This window comes from Chinchilla lanigera, unplaced genomic scaffold (genome assembly GCF_000276665.1).
Source record: "Chinchilla lanigera isolate Chin_1 unplaced genomic scaffold, ChiLan1.0 scaffold00012, whole genome shotgun sequence".
NCBI lineage: Eukaryota > Metazoa > Chordata > Mammalia > Rodentia > Chinchillidae > Chinchilla > Chinchilla lanigera.
Genome location: NW_004955413.1, coordinates 5,014,582 through 5,031,921, shown reverse-complemented (window position 1 = coordinate 5,031,921; position 17,340 = coordinate 5,014,582). Strand labels below are relative to the sequence as shown.

General features: G+C 36.0%; 1 long non-coding RNA gene across 1 annotated transcript in view; it reads right to left on the bottom strand.

The window, feature by feature from the left end:
- The window catches only part of LOC102014879, a 32,171-nt gene extending 15,130 nt beyond the window's left edge, over positions 1 to 17,041 (bottom strand). The window contains exons 1-3 of the long non-coding RNA XR_260061.2: positions 16,840 to 17,041; positions 15,583 to 15,752; positions 15,405 to 15,471 (exon numbers count right to left, since the gene is read on the bottom strand). This is a non-coding gene — a long non-coding RNA (uncharacterized LOC102014879). The remainder of the gene's footprint in view (positions 1 to 15,404; positions 15,472 to 15,582; positions 15,753 to 16,839) is intronic.
- Between the last annotated feature and the right edge of the window lie 299 nt (positions 17,042 to 17,340).

Here is a 17,340-nt window from a genome sequence, read left to right as displayed (position 1 = left end):
CAGCTATTTCCCTGCTGGGTATTTTTCCAGAAGAACTAAAATATCATACCACAATGATATACGGGCACCCATGTTTATAGCAAGCAGCACAATTTGTCATAGCTAAATCTTGGAAACAACCCAAATGCACATCAGCTGAAGAATGGATAGAAAAGCTGTGGTATTTTTATACAATGGAGTATTACTCAACTATAAAGAAAGATAAACTTGAAAATTTATAGTAAATGAGTGCCACTAAAGACCATACTCATAAGTGAAATAAATAAGACTTACATATGTAAACACTGTATTGTTTATCTCGTATAAATAACTGAAAGAGTAAATGAAATCTAAAAGGTATAATAGATATTGTGAAAGGGAAAGGAACTGCTGAACAGGAAAGAATGACTGGAATGAGGGAAAATAATGAAGGAAGGGATATATGTATATGTATATATATATGTATATATATATAATGGCTGGGATAATTGTACTATTAATTTCTATTGCTTTCTTGGAAGGAACAGCTGATATTTAATTGTCTGATCACTCTTAAATGTCTATATTTGTTTAACTAAGTAACCAATATGAAGAGAACACTATGTAATACAACTATTGTTGATTTCTTGTCACTTTGTCTGAAATTCTGTATTGTTTATATTGTTTTTATGTTAGTTTCATTATGTCTGGGTGTTTGTTAATATGTTTTTATCTTTAAAAATAAAATTAAAACATAGAGTAAATGAGAGCAAAAATAATCTGTATTAACCTGCTTGAACCTGCTTCCATAGAATGGAAGACTTAAACAACAGAAATTTACTTTCTGGGGCTAGAATGATCATGTTGCCAGCAAATTTGGTTTCTAATTAGGGCTGTCTTTCTGTTTTACATAGGGTCACCTTCTGTTTGCATTCTCCTATGCCTTTTTTTCTATGCCTACATCTAAAGAGAAAGAGAGCTTGCTAGTTCTCCTCCTTTTCTTATTTTCTTTTTCATACATCAGTGCCATAATCAGTTGCTGCCCTTATGACCTCATTTAATCATCTACCTCCAGAAAGGCTGTGCCTTCAAATATCATAACACTGGTGGGTAAATTCAGGGGACACAATTTATTCCCATGTCATAACTGTGGCTATAAGAGTAGATTTTCTTCTTTAAAACTTGTTTAATATGTTATGAAAGATGCTGTAGCCAAATAAGTAACTTCTGCTAAAAAAAAAAAAAAAAAAAAAAAGGAAAAAAAGGAGAAGGCAATCATATCAAGAGTGAATGCCCATCAAAAAGGAAAAAAAGAGGTTCAAACCTGTCGATTCGAATTTGCTACCAGTTACATATCTGAGGGAGAGAAAACTTTGGAGATGGGAAATGGAAGAAGTTCATAGTAAAAACAAGTTCTTTTGTGGATGCATATGTTCTGCTAAAGAATACCAATAACCAGACTTTATTTCTAGAAGTTTTTAGTTCTCACTTCCGTTACATCAAAGTTTCAACACTTGCAAGTGGTTCTCTGTTCACACTGTCAGCATTAAAATGTTTCCAGCAATATTCTCATGTGAAAAATTTAGGAAGTTATGATTAAGAAATGAAGCACACATTAGATCAGGTTTCAGGATCCTCTCTTTGTATTCTGCGTTCTCTCCACCATACTCACTTATCCTATGTTGCAAATTATCTCTTTCCTATAACTAGTTTCATCTCAAACTTTCTCCAGAAATTTCTCCTGAAAACTTTTGTGTGTGTGCATCTACTTCAGTTCAGGGAAGAGTAAAAGACTACATTTTGAGAAAAGTAATTTATCATTTCAGAGGCACAGATAGCTCACATCTAGCAAGTCCTGAGATTTAGTTAGACTTTTGCATTGTATATTCTTTGTCAATTGTAGCATGGTTTCATTTAAGCTTTGCTATATCATTTACCGTATAGCTGGCTTGAAAACACAGGGAAGGACAATATTCTTGAATTTAGCAATAGTCATGTTGAAGGTGTATTTTGCTTATCTAAAATCTTTTATTTAGGATGTCTCATTTTAATATCTGAATATTAGCTTTAATTGTATTAATAAGGTCACTCTAAAGGTGAACACAGTATGAAAATCCTGGGGAATACTCTGATGTATTTGTTTGGGGTTGCTGTCTTTTTCTTCAACTTTGCAGAGAAATCAGGAAGATAGTGGCTATTAAGAAGATAAAATCTATTCTTAATATGCCAAACATGAGGGTGAAAAAACAGTTTTCTGTCCTAAGTCAAGGTAGGCCACATAAGCTTACTAAACACAGAGCAATAAGTGTAACCTGAGAGGTCATTCCGTTTTCTACTAAAGATTTTAAATTATTTAAATAAATATTTTTCAAACTCACTCAATAACTCAATCATTTTCCTCTGAATTGTCGATAGCATTTAAACACCAATCTTCAGAAGATTCCATGGACACCACAAACATGGAATATAACCAGATATGTTATCCTCTTCCTATATTCATTAGCAAAACTTTCATAGAGTCCAACTTTGGGAGGGTAACTTTTCCTTATCCCTTTAATGTAGGTTGGTTCTAATGTGTTTGCAAAAATAAATAAACATGGTAATATGATGTGTGTTTTTAATAAAATTATTTTTACTGCACAACCACAATTATAAAAATGTAAAAATACAAAAGATGAACATTTTTGGTATTTCAGTAAAGTATACAGTTATAGTGCTCTTTATTTTGTGGGATTTTTTCAGGGATATTCTCCAACTTCCTTTGTTCGTATCTTTGCATGATAAGGAAGTAGAAGGACAAATCAGTCTCAGCTTTAGCAACCACTTCTCGTTTTCAGTGCCACTCTCTCAGTTCAATTTTTCTCATTTCCAAAGAACAAATATTTTCAGCTTATTCATAGACTTCCTTAAAAACTGACCTTACTTCTTCATAGTCAAGAATAAAGAATTCCATAATAATGTTATCTCTAAACTCTTGACATTATGGTAAGGATATGTTTTTATTTTACTGTGACATTTGTGAGATGCAGGGAATGGTTGCAATATATATAATCATGATATATATAGAGAGAGAAAGAGATATATAGATATAATGAAGTCAAGACAAAAATAGATATAAGAAATATAAAATATAGAAATTTTGTGGAGTTCAGGTTAGCAGCAATATTGCAAGCAAAAATGAAATTCAAGGAAAAGGAAAATTGTAAATAAGGTCAACAATAAAGGATTGTAAAGTCTTGATATTAAAGTTTGTAAGGAGAGGACACTGTAAAAATGAAATGCATCTAAATGAGAAACATGTTGAAATCAAGTCTGCAGTACAGCACTAAATGCTTCATATACAATATATATTTTTATAATATATGTATCATGGTCCCTATTCATAGCTGAAAATGAATATAAGGCCTAGTAGATACACAGACATTTAATGGTAATAAACAGTGATGACATGTTGCAATGCTCCATCAGGATTTAAGAACACCTAGTGGTGCTGAGAAATTTGAAAATGCAAGGCTACTTCTGTTGGTGCTGTATCTGTTCCACAGCTCATAAAATATTACTATAAATAAGTCAGTTTCATACTTTGTGATTATTTTTACTGAGGTCCAGCAAATTTCTTGAAAGAAATTTCTAGAAAATTAGAAATTCTTTCTGTACTCTTAGAGGCTTTATCAACCATTATCTAGTGAGGTTCAACTTAACTGGCTATAGTACTTCTTGATTCATGTGTTCCAAGAATCATAATTGTGTTTCATCTTTAACACACTGTCCGCCATAATTCTAATTACAAAAGGAACAAGAAATATGCAGGTCCTGAATTTAGCAAGATTGCATTATCTACAGAGAGAGAGGCACGGGTTCTGCCAATCACGCTTTAATGGCTATGCCTGTTCTCTGGTCTTCAGTACGGCTCTACTTAAGTAGCTTCACCAAGTGTTTCCTGGGTAAACCTTGAAGCCTCCTAACTAGACCTCTCTTGGTTCATTTTATGCTACAATGACTCCTGCAGAGGGCTGCTCAGAGTTTCCCTGGGCAAAATAGAAATGACTCCTTCTAGGAAAATTCTACCTTTGATGTTTGACGTAACAAACATCATACATGATGTATTCCTATCATTAGCAATAAAATAATAAGAGAAAACAAAACAAAACAAATTTCCTAAGTGTTTTGAGCATTAAAAATAGGAATTTGAATCACCAATTTTCATTCCATACATATTTCTCTAACTTTGGTTCTATAGGAAGCATTTTTCTCATGGTTTAGCATTTTTTCTAAATGTTTTTTCTATTATAAAATCATGTAAAATATAGTCATTAAATATATTAATAATGATGCAAGTAGCAATAGTAAAACAGAACTTTGTTGTATTGCCTCTTAAATATGAGTTGTGGATAAACTTCAATTTTAAAGATCATCTGAAAAAAGTAAGCTGTTCATCAAAGTATTCCTGTCCTGTAGTGGATCCATACTGCTGGGGAACTGAACCCCTTATCCTACACAGCCTTGTAGCTTGGCCCTGCATCTCTGGCCCTTTTCCACAGATCCCATGGTAATGTCAGATATTAAGGGTATTCAACTTAGATCTCACTTCATTTACCCTAGAAGGTATCAGTAAAATACTTTCTACAGTATTCTCTAACAATTGCAGATTTTCAATATCTTGAAGGAAATGTGATAATAAATATTATTTCAAACACCCCTCATACATTAACCCTGGAAATCCCTCTAAAATCTCTGTATGAAAATGACACCTATCAATTCCATTAAATTAATCTTCCCATCTGTTTTTAAAATCATACTATTAAGATGGAAGTTTTATTCATTGTGCTCTGTTTAAATTCAGTGAAATTTCCACATTACACTCCAATAAATTCTCACCTGCCTGGCATGTATGTTGCTTCTATGGATCTCGGCTCATTCTTTCACCATCCATGTAGTTTTACTGGCAGCAGGAAGTATGCACTTGGAATGAGGAGGAGTGGGGATGTTTGGCATGGTTCTATAGCTAAAATAGTGAGGCCCAGGAAAAGCAGAGAGCTTTGCTAAGTCATCAGGAACTAATCAGCAATTACCACTATAGCAAACAAAAATGCAGATTTTCTTGCACATTTTCATCACAAGGAGCTCAGTAGAATGCAGAGAAGAACATCGAGTCATTACTCTGTTCCCAGAACAAAGAACCAGATCCAGCACATATCACATATTCAACAAATGAGTAAATGAATAATCAAACTGGGTGATAAAGTCAGGAGGAATACCATAATAATAACACTGGGGAGAAAATGGACTAATAACAAATAAAAAGCAGTGCTCCCAAAATGCTAATCCAACCATTCTAGATAGCCTCCCATAGCCTTTTAATTTGCACAGTAAAATAAAAATGTTCAGCATCACTTGCTAAAATAACTACCCCAGTGCAAACTATTTGGTAGCTTTCCTTCATAACCATGATGTACTCTAATCCTTTGGCATTTTTCTGGGAAAAAAACTCTTTGTATGAAATTTTCTTGAGAGTTGAAAGATATTCCGTTTTGTTCTTCTACCCTATTAAGGTTGTAAATCACATAGCATCTAACATTCACCAGAAAAATGTGGAAATCTGTCCTGCTATATTCCATTCCCACAGATTTTGCTATGTCCCAGTACTGTCAGAATCTTTTGTGCAGTCTGATAGTCTACATCTTACTTCTGAACTCCTACTTTGCATCCTATTTCTGAACTTTCCACATCAGCTGTTTCAGCGACTTGAGAGGGAGGATTATTATGGGGCTAACAATCCCCATCCCAACTTTCCTCTAATCCCTACCCCAAATAACTAGTTTGAAAGAGTACAACATATAAAAATTATTGTGCGGGAATCCCCACACTGATTTTCACAGTGATCGCACAAGTCTGCACTCCCAGCAACAGTGGAGAAGAGATCCTTTTTCCCCACAACACTTCCAGTATTAGTTACTGGTTGATTTCTTCATGATAGCCATTCCTTCTGGGGTGAGACAGAATTTCAGTGCTGTTTTAATTTACATCTCTTGATGTAACCATAACGAACCATGATGTTGAACATTTTTTAACACATTTATTTGTCGTTTTTACTTCTTCATCTGAGAAGTGTCTATTTCAGGTGTCATTTTTGGGTTGGGTCTTTAAATTTGAGGAGTCTGATTTTTTTTGAGTTCTTTATATGTTTTAGATAGTAGTTCTTTGAGAATCAGATGGCAAAAATTTTTTCCCACCCTTTACATTGCCTCTTTACTCTGCTAATGGTTTCTCTTGCTGTGCAAAACTTTTTAATAAGATTAGATTCCAGTTGTTCATTCTTTGTCATAGTTCCAGTGGGACTGAAGTTTTGTTCATACTGTCTTTGCATACACCAATATCTTCAATAGTTCTACTAGAGGTTTCATTGGACCCAGCTATTCTCCTTCTTGGTATCTTCTTGAAAGAACTAAAAGCATCATACCACAGCAATATATGCACACCTGTGTTTATAGCAGCACAGTTTGTAATAACTAAACCTTGGAAACAACCCAAATGACCATCAACTGATAATGGATAAAGTGTATATGGTTTTGTACAGTGGAGTACTACTCTGTCATAAAGAAGGAAAAGCTTGAAACATTTCTAGCTAAATGGATTGACCTTGAGACCATTCTTTTAAGGGAAATATATTGGTCACACATGTGCAAACACCTCATTGTTTCTCTGCTGTGAGAAACTGAAAGTGTAAAAAAGGTCCAAAAGTTATAATAGATTTTGAGAAATAGAAAGAAAACTTTCAAATGGGAAGGGGAACAATGCAGGGAGGGAAGGGAAAAGGGAAGAAGGGAAAAGAAAAAAATGCAAAAAGAAGGAAAAATTGGAAACAAAGCTTTTGTAAATAAGGGGGCTAAGAGGGGTTGAGGGGAGGCTAGGGGAATGGAAAAAAATCAAGTTATACTATGTACAGGTACAAATTCCCTATGAAGAATGTGATCATTTTATATATCTAAAATGTACCAATAAACTTAATAAAATTATTTTGGTTATATTTGGCTATATGTATATAAAATTACTTTGGCATCCTCACAAAGATATAATATTATAGTACCTATCTCACTTTATTTTTTTTTTGATGTAGTAAATATATCTTGCAAGTAAATGTTTTCTTTCATACATTTTATATTAAATTTCTTCTTTAGTTTTGTATGGTGGAAATCAAAACTTTGCTCCTTAAATTCCCTCATTTTCTGCTCACCTATAAGTACTAAAGCAACACCCAAGCTAAATTAACATCGTTACTTTCATCTACTCATTTTTCTGCCTTCCAAACTTTGATCCTTCTAATTTATGTCTCTTTCTTGCTTGGGAAATAGGTCTGGATTTTTAATTTCCTTTTTCACTTTGTTATCAGTGTAAGGAAATGTAACTGACATTTCTATATTTGTTTTGTGTTATATAACTTCTCTCAATTCATGTAAATTTTTAAAATTTTTTGGTGATAATTGTAGGATGTTCTATATATAAGACTGTCTTAGCTATTTTTCTCACTGGCGACACAAAATATTCAATACCTAAATTAAAGAAGGAAAATTTCACCTTACAGTTTGTAAAGGTTTCTCTCCCGAGTTGGCTGACTCCAAGGCAAGGCAGCATGGCAAAGGGGCATCGCAGAGGAGAGACAGTCCACTGCAAGGAGGGCAGAAAATAGCAAGCAGTGAGGAGCAGTCTGCCTTTCCCACTGATGCCATTCAGCTACCAGCCCTTTGGGGTAGTGCAATCCAGAACTACGCTAATGTCAATCAGTGAACTAATTTATTACCACATCCCCTTAATTCTGGTATCACAAGTGCTAGATTCAGCCATCTCAGAAAAGCACCACCTATAAGCACACGAGGTTTTGGAGAGACATCTAGATACAAGCCACAACAAAGACTATGTCATCCTCACAAAGATACAATATTATAGTATCTATCTCACTTTATTTTTTTTGATGTAGTAAATATACAAGACCTATTTCATACTTTCATTCCGTTTTACATAAAATAGTAGCATTCTATTATTAGTGGATCACAACTAAAGTTCTTTAAATCATTGCTATTTAAGGAATTCTCTGCTTTAGAAAAATCTGGCATATTAAAACATTGACTTAAAAGATAGATTTTTTTTCTTTCTTATTTCTATTGCCTAATACTCTGGCCAGTATTATGTAGAGTAGAACTGGCAACTATAGTCATGGTTCTTGATCTTAGAGAAAAATCTTTCAGCCTTGGATAATTGACTATGAAAGTCACTTTTGCCATGTCATATGATCATTATCATGTTGAAGTACATTCTTTCCATTCCTAAATTGTTCAGAGTTTTCATCACAAAGGAAAGTTCACTTGAGTGCAAAGCTTTTCCTATACATTGAGATGATATGATTTTTACCTTTTATTCTGTTACTGTGACAGGTCATATTTATTGTTTACATGCTTCCCTCCCTGGAATGAATTCTAACTGATCCTAATGTATGATCTTCCTAATGTGAATTCAATTTTCTAGTTTTTTTTTAAAAGTGTACAAAGTACATTTGCTTGCAAATTTCTATTACTGTAGTGTTATTGTCTGACTTTGATGGTGGGTAATGTTGGCTTCAGAGAATGAGAGTGGAAGTATTCCTCTGCTATTTAAGTTACAGAAGAACAAAGCATGGAACTGAAGCTGTGAAGGAAAATTTCAAGTGCATCAGAAGAACTGAGTTGCAAATCTAGGATAAAACGGCCCATAGCAGTGAAAAACGCTGAAGTCGTGGTTCACAGGAAACTTGAATATGGGTTTGCAATCTTAGCACTCATTTCATAGAAATGTTTGTTGCTTGGGTTTGGCTGTACTGGAAATGGAGACAATGGAGGCAGAGTGTATGTGCTTCCCAAATGAAAACTAGTTTCATATACTCAGGTAATATCTTTCTCTACTCTTTGTTATCTCTGTCTTTATATTTCAATTACATATTCATTTATTTAATGAACGCTTATGAAGTGGTTACATAATATTGTAGGTCACAAGTAGATGAACTATGTAAAAGTAACCCTAATCTATTATCTGGAAAAATGTATGAAGAAAATAAATAACTAATTACTTAAGATTTATGAAATGGAAGTAGAATATAAAATAAGATGGCAAAATTAGAAGATATTACCTATCTGTATGGTCAGAGAGTATTTCAGGGAAGTTATATTGAAGGAAAGGTCTAAAGAAGAGCTATCATTTAATTATATAAACAAACTATTGGAAAGATCATTCAAAGAGATTGTTATTACTCTACTGAAGTTATAAATATGAGACTATGCTTGTCTGATTCCAGGAACTAAAACGTAACTGGGGAAAGAAGTGTTTCTGTATTCATTTATCTAAAGAAGACTGTAATAACTTGGATAGAAGAGTGAGGAGGTCAGGAGACTGGTTTTGGATGGTGAAATAAAAACGGTCCTAGATATGTGAATAGAGATTAAAATCAATGTATAAAATGTTAATCTAAAATTAAATGTTAATCTAGATTCAAAAAAGGTAATTTTAGACCTGAGAAGTAGCAATATTTAATGGCTTTTTGACATAAAGAGGATTTTAAAGGATACTATGCAATATTGGTTGAAGAAAACCAGGTCATTAAAGCCAAAGGCAAAGGATGTTTCAAAAATGAGAGTTGTATTACTTTTTTATTACTGTAATGAAATATCCAAGGCAAGATAGGAAGAATATCGAATTATTTAGCTCATAGTTTTAGAGGTTCTGGGCATAGCACCTGCTTTAGCTCAGCTCTGGTGGTCTTCCATCTGCACTACGTCATAACAGATGGTGGTGGCAGAGCACAGGTGGGAGGAAGCATTGAATCCACAACACGAATCCAGAGGCATGCTGGGTAGGATCTGTTCCAGACTTCTGTGATAATATGCTCAGGAGAACTAGCCATGTTTGAGAGAAATACTGCAATCCTTTTCAAGAACATACTCCCAGCTGACCTACAGACCTCCACTACTTCCCATCTCTTAAATGTTCCATCAGTCCCCACATCTCCATACTAGGAAGCAAGCCCCCAATACATGCACCCCTGAGGGACAGACCACCTCCAATCCATACCAAAGAGGAATTTCCTTCCAAAATCTTTTAGAGGCCAACATAGATGAAACGGAATACTTTCCACTAAGTTTGATAAAGGGAAGCATTAGTAAACCTAATGAAGGCAGTTTTGTTGCCCTGGAAATAAAGGATTATTTTAAATTAAGAAATTCATGGGAGATATGTATGTTAGCACAGAAGGTATAGCCTGTTTTTCAAAAAGTTGAATTTTATAGGGAAGAAATAGATAAAATTATGACTGGAAAACACAGCTTTCCGTGATGCTAGAAGCAGTGTTTTGTTTAATAGGAGATTGCAGCACACTGCTATTCAAAAGAACTTCTGCAGTGACACAAAGCATATGCTATTGTCAAATGTTAAGAGCTACAGAGAAAATGTAGTTCATAGTGCGTATAGGGTAAAATGAAATTTCCAATTGGAGTTGACTTTCCAGTTGGAGAGACCCAAAGAACGTGAGAAAGATAACTTTGTGCACATGTGGAAAACAAAAATGGGGGTAGAGGAAGCAGCCACTTAGCCCTAAGACAGGATTATGCCTAATATGTTGGAGGAAGAGAAAGGAGCCCCATATGATTGAACAACTATAAGTAAACAGCAAGTTGTTCTTGTTTGTTTTTAAGTTACTCAGATGTATTGCTTGAATATAACCATAGATAAGGATATCTCTCTGTTCTTATACTATAATCTTCTCTTTTTTGCCATTTATAATTTTTTATGTATTTTCAATTTTTTATTGGTATATTTTTGTATACTTAGTGTTTACAATCCTTGTGAGGAGTTGGTACATGTACATAATGCATTTTAATTACTTTTTCCATGGTTTCCCTCCTCTCCCTTCATCACTAATTGCTGTTATCTCTTTTCTATTTTGCTCTATATTTATATTTTGGCTGTCTTACATGAGATAGTATATGATATTTAAGAATCTGTGTCAGGTTTATTTCACTTCATGTTACAGTCTCAGGGTGCAGACATTCTTCTACATGATTCAAGTTTATCTTTCTTGGTGGCAAGAGTAGTATTCCATTATGTATAAGTTCTTCACTTTCTTTACACACTCAGCTATTGATGGACATATAGACTACTTCAAAGATTTGGCTATTATGAATTGTGGTGCAACAACAGGAGCATGTATTTTATAATATGACATCATTAACTTTTTGGAAAGGTATCTAGAAAGGGAATAGTTGGATCCAATGGAAATTTCTAGTCTTCTTCTTGAATGATTGTGACTCTTACAATCTGTTTTTAATATTAAGGTTATCTAATTTTTTCTTTTGTTTTATTCTTGGGGACTTCAACCCAGGCTTATCTCCTCTCCCATTTTACAATTTAACTTACTTTAGTTTAATGCAATATCAGGTAATGTAATAATTTTGAGACAGGATCTTGCTAAGTCACTAAATTGCACAGGATAGGCTTAAATTTGAGGTCCTCTTGCCTCAGTCTCATAGAGTACTGAGGTTTCAGTCCTTCACCACCATCCTGGCTTATTTTCTTTTAATATAAACTAGAGACTAGAACTAGAGCAGTTCATTGCCTTCAGAGAAGTTATTAATTCAGGACTGGCATGCCATCACATCATAGAAAATAAATACATAATCCAGTCCATGAATAAAACCTGTTTGGCAAAGATATCATTTTCAGATTCTTCTACGTGATATGTCTTAATGATGAATGGAGAAAATGTTAGATGTGGAGACTGTGGCCAGGGATAGATATTTGAGAACTGTAAAGACCAATCTTTGAAACGTTATTTTATATTTCACAGGCACCCCAGGCTGGTTGCAGCTGATATTCTCAGCTGTGAACATTTGTACATGGACCATGGGGTCAACATGCTGTTCTGTCTGTGGCTAGAACATCTCCCTCCACGCCACTGCGCTATGTAGAGAACAAAGTTGTAGAGAGTTCATAGCTTTTTATGTAGGAGGGCACTTTAGAGAAGGAAACTCACCTTGCATTATGTCCCACATGGCCCCATTGAGAAGTCACTTATAACAGCAGCAGAGAAGTTGGAGTTGACACTGTCTGTGAGATGTGACATGACAGTTTTCTGGGGCTACAGACTGGGAGTGTAACACCGGAGTATAAAAGTCATGGGCTGTTCTCTGAAACCTTATGTCTTCCTAGGACATTCAAGGCCTGACTTATGCATGTTTGGTAGGGCGAATGGAGATCAAGATGCTCAGATTCTGGCACCCCCTCTGAGGCACATGTGAAAGCTCTCAGGTTAGCAGACATGGAGATGAGCAGTTGAGGCCAAAGCCCTTCTGACTACACGTCAAATTACTTAGATATCTATTGTTTACTGAAACCAATTTGTCACACATCAAGGGAACTGAAATCTAGTGGAAACATGCTAGAGATTCCATCTTAGCCCTTCAAGGGTTTGCAGGCCAGGGTAATAGAGACAATTAGAATTCTAAGGAACATTTAACAAAGTAATAAAAAATGAGAACTAAAGAAAAATAATGAGACTATCAAAACTACTAAGGGTTCAGCAGAATTCTATAATAAGTTTTTAATGACACTAGTTAAATTTTTCTGCAGTCAACTCCTATTTCAGTAACTAGCTTCCAAGCAGACAACAGTTCGGCTTATCCTGTATTTACTCATACACAGTCATGTAGGCATAATGGGATGTCCATAAAGCCAAGGAATCTTTCAACTGGGCGAAAGAATATTTGCAGTTTGCTATAATAGCATACAAACTTTACAGGCAGGAGAGTGAAGGTAAAGAGAGATTGATAAGTGGAAGGAAGAAAAGAAGCTAGATGACAAGCCAAACAAACATTGCATTTGGAGTAACAGTGAAAATGAAAGAGACAAGAAGACAAGTTTGGGACAGATGATAGGGCAGTGGAGTTTAGAAATGCAATCAATGTGCATTTGTCTTGGTAACTTTTGGTTTTCTGGGACAACATACCTGATACCAAGAACTTAAATGAGGAAAGGTTATTTTAGGTCACAGTTTGTAGAGGGTTCAGTTAATAGTCAACTGTCTCCACCATAGGATGGCATGGTAGAGGACAAGTGGTCTATGACAGGTAGCAGGAAGCGGGGAGCTTGCATTCTTTCTTTCCCTTTATATATCATCCAGGCTTCAAGCTTAATTGTTGGTGCTTCAACCATTAGGTAAGTCCCTCACCCACAACTATGCTCAACCAATCAGTGGGCTAATTTAATTGTCACACACTGTGATCCAGTATCACACACATGATTCTGTCCCTTCCATAAACTTCCACCTATGAGAACATGAGGCTGTGGGGAGACATATAGATATAAGCTAGAACAGAATTGTTTGCAGCTAACCAGTAATAGACAGCGAATATCTGATTTGGTTTGCTTGGACATATTTCACCCTTTTTCATGACTAAGACAAATTGCTTGAGTACATAAGAGGATGTTCACTTTACAAATGACTCTCCAATTCATGTAACATTGGAAATCTGCCTTCCTTTCTATGCCTAGATCAGTAAATCATGGATGCTACTTTCAAGTCTTCCTATCCCTCCATTCTCCCACTCCTTGTTGCATAAGTAACAATAACCTTTTTCTGCTCTTTGAGATTATATGCAAGCTAGTGAAGAAGGCAGAAAGTCACCTGGAAGAGTGGAGAGCTACAGAAAGGGCCTCTCAGGTTTAGTGCGCAGTAATTGCTGGGGCCTGGCAGAGGCTAAAGCAATGCCAGCCACTTGCTTGTGGCTCTACTCTGGCTGTCTTGAGGGAGACAGGGTGCTGGACATGTCTGGTTGGATGAGAAGCACTGCAAGGACAACTGATCACTTCCACAGGCCTATTATGCCTAACCCTAGGGACAAATAGATGATGGATATAGCAAAGTGATGGTGTAAAGTCCTGTGGGAAGTACAAACAGGCTGAACTTAAACTGAGCATCCTGCTAAAGCAAAGGACACAGAAAAACAGCCTCAGTTGAACTGTAGGACGAATTCCAGATCCTTTTGCAGAAGCTCTGGCACCCCCTGTCTGCAGATAATTATTTATTTTAGGAATGTGGTACTGTTTCCCCAGTCACGTGTGTCAATAAGGAGGTTATGTTTTTCTCCAAGTTAAACACAGTATCAGGCAGCAGGTTCTCTGAACATCACCAGATCATACTCCCTTGGCAGCACCTCTGGAAACAGAGTGCAGAGACAGTTGACCTACAACCCCACCTTATAGCAGAGCAGATGCTTGCTCACAAGGAGAACTTCATTGCAAGCAGTATTTTCACATTTCTAGCCAACACACAGACAAACATTTTTCCAAGACTGGGAAGCAATACATTCTCTCCATTTTTGTAGAGTGCCACACCAAAAAAGCTGTCTTATGATTAAAGTCACTGTTCCCAGAGATTTTGAGCCCACTTCCACAAGATAACTGTACCCCAGCAGGATATGGTGATCCCAACTAGTGCTAAACTTTCCCTAAGGCAACCAGCACAGAGCAACCAACACATTGGCAATATGTGATAAAGTGTGCCATATCCCAACTTTTCACATTTCACTTCCAGGGGCCCTCACGCTCATTGTCTGTCTGCTATGTGTACAGTGTGGGTTTGCTCTTGAAGTCTGTAAGTTCTGTATTTCTCACCCAAAGCACAAAACATCATGCTACCCTGACACTGCCTCAGAATCAAGGTGTGCCCAGTGTTCACTCCAGAAAGTTCTCATTCACTGGATGATATAAAGTTGAAGTTATCTTTTCCTGAAATAACTGAGAAGTTCTTAATGGACTCAAAAAAATTAGCAAAACATAAGTAACTTCAAGAAGAAAACTTGAAACTTTAGTCTCAATTTACAACTGAGATTGAATAATAAAGAATATATTTTCATAAATATCACCTCTTACATTTTTCACTGTACCCCAACATCACAGCTGTGGAGCTCAGACCTTCAACTGATGGACTAGTGGTGCAACATTCCAGCTACAGCACCTTTTCATTCCAGCTTCAGCACCTTTTCAGGTTGCTTGTCAAGAATACAAGTGTAGGCTAAATTTACTTCTACATCTCACTGGCTCCAGACAGACCAGCTAAGACCATATAATTGTTTTAGGAAATAGTTTCCTCAGCAAGTAGCTTCCTTTTGCCACATGAGACAATTCATAGAGCAGTAAACACAAGATTAAATCTGGGTCACAAAATAGAGTCACTGCTCTCAACTTTCCTCACATGTTATTAGGTAGAAAACATATCTAAAGCGTAATGGTTTCCAGGGGAGAATACTAAGACTGCAATCTTGACATGAAAATATGTAAGTTTAAATTGTCAAGAACATGGAGAAACCCATTGTAAAAGATTATAACCATAGTGTGCTTTTGCAAGGTTAAGAAGATGTATTTCTTACCTGTAGTTGATTCTAAGAGGATCTTTGCCAAAGTCAAGCAGTCCTGACCCAGCAACCCGAAGGTCCACTGTGAAGAGCAGCAGTAGAGTGGTTAGAGGAATCCTGTGGTGTGAGTACTCAGTTCCTGCTAACATAATAGCGAACTCCTCCTTACAAAGCAGCAACTGAGCTGCATTACCTCCTATGTCAGTCCTCCGAATCATCCCCGCCTTCTTTTGTGTGCTTCTGGAATGGCTGAGTCTAGGGCTGAGAACTATTTCTCACCATCCTCGCAGGAGGCATCTGGGCTTGTGCCACCAGTGAGACCTCTTCTGGGGAGTTATTACAGAGTGTTTTGCAGTTTGTACCCTGAAAAAGATTAACCTGTGATTCAGCATGGAGATGTTTAGTAGTGGCTTCCTTAGGGTTTGGAATCTCCTCATGAGGATGCTGTAGCTGTATTAATTTTCTGTAGTAAGCCACTTCCTGGTTTAAACACCTAAACAGCTGTTAGTTTGATGTCTGACTTTAAAGCCCTTGGTCTCCTTGAATTCAAGAGAATTATACTACCCTGGGAAAAACTACATTTTGGTGAATGGGGCAAGAGTGACTCCCCACTTAAAGTTTCATTTTCTCCTTTTAAAAAGGTGAAACACAAAGAATAAAAAGTACTAGCAAAAAATTTGTTGATCAGGTAGACCAAAGCATATAAAAGAAATTACTCAGTAAGAATTAGCCTAAGGAGACAAAGTAATAGAAAAGACACACATAAGCCTCCCAATGAAGAGAATAGGGAAACTGACATAATTTTTCCAAAAAATTAATAAAAATTAATTTTAAAACATAGAAAAAGAAAGCAAAGAAAAATAAAATATGAACTACAAAAGAAGAAATGTGCCTCTAGAAAACTCAGGGGTCTATGAAGACAAGAAAGATGATATACTAACATAGAAACTAACACAAACCCCAAACGAATAGAACTAATATCTCATGTCCATTTTTAATATCTTACAGTGAATTTGGACTTTATGGCTCCTTATCACAAATTATTATTATTGGACAATGAGGAGACATTTCCAAAATATCTTAACTTCCTATTTCAAGTAGAAATCCCTTATGTAACTGTTCTGAGAAGTTTTATATGTCTACTCCAAAGAGTTCAGCTCACAAGAAAACTATTCTATGAGATCTGTCTCTCTCCCTATCTCCCTTAGTCTGTCTGTCTCTCTCTCTTTCTCTCTCTCCCTTTCTTCCACCCTCCTACTCTCCCTCCTTCTCTCTCCCCCCTCCAGTCCCTATTATACCTCTGTCTGCTAGAGATTTCCACGTGGATGACCTAATAATCCATCCTAACCCACTCATTACATATGCTTAAAAAGAATGGACAGAGAGGAAGAGCAGACAAAGAAATATACATGAGATGCAACGTGACAATGAATTATGTCATGGAACTTACATAAGAAGAACAGCTGTGATGAGAGAGGTGAGATAAATTTTTTTTTCAATTTATAATAAAGAAATAATATTTTGGAAGCAGATATGGTTTATCTAAGTGTGCTCTAGAGGTGTGTGGCTCATTCCCCAGTTTGGCACTATTGGAAGGTGGTAGAAACTGAGTTGAGGCTTAGTGGGAGGTTTTCAAATAATTGAGGTCCTTGTTCTTGAAGGGGACAGAGGGATCCCATGCTCTCCTTCTCTAAATTTTACTCCCTGACTATGAGGTAATTGTTCTTGCTCAGCCATGCAATTGTGACATGACATGCAGCCTTGCCATAGACAGAAAGTAGTGGGGCCAATCAGGCACAGACCAGATCCTCCAAAACTGGGAACTAAAATAAGTGTCAGGTATTTGCTATAGTGATAGAGAGCTAAGTAACATAGAAGCCATCACAGTTTGAATAGAAAAATAAAATCTATAGTAATTCCTCTCCCATAGCACTGTATTCTACTAGAAGAC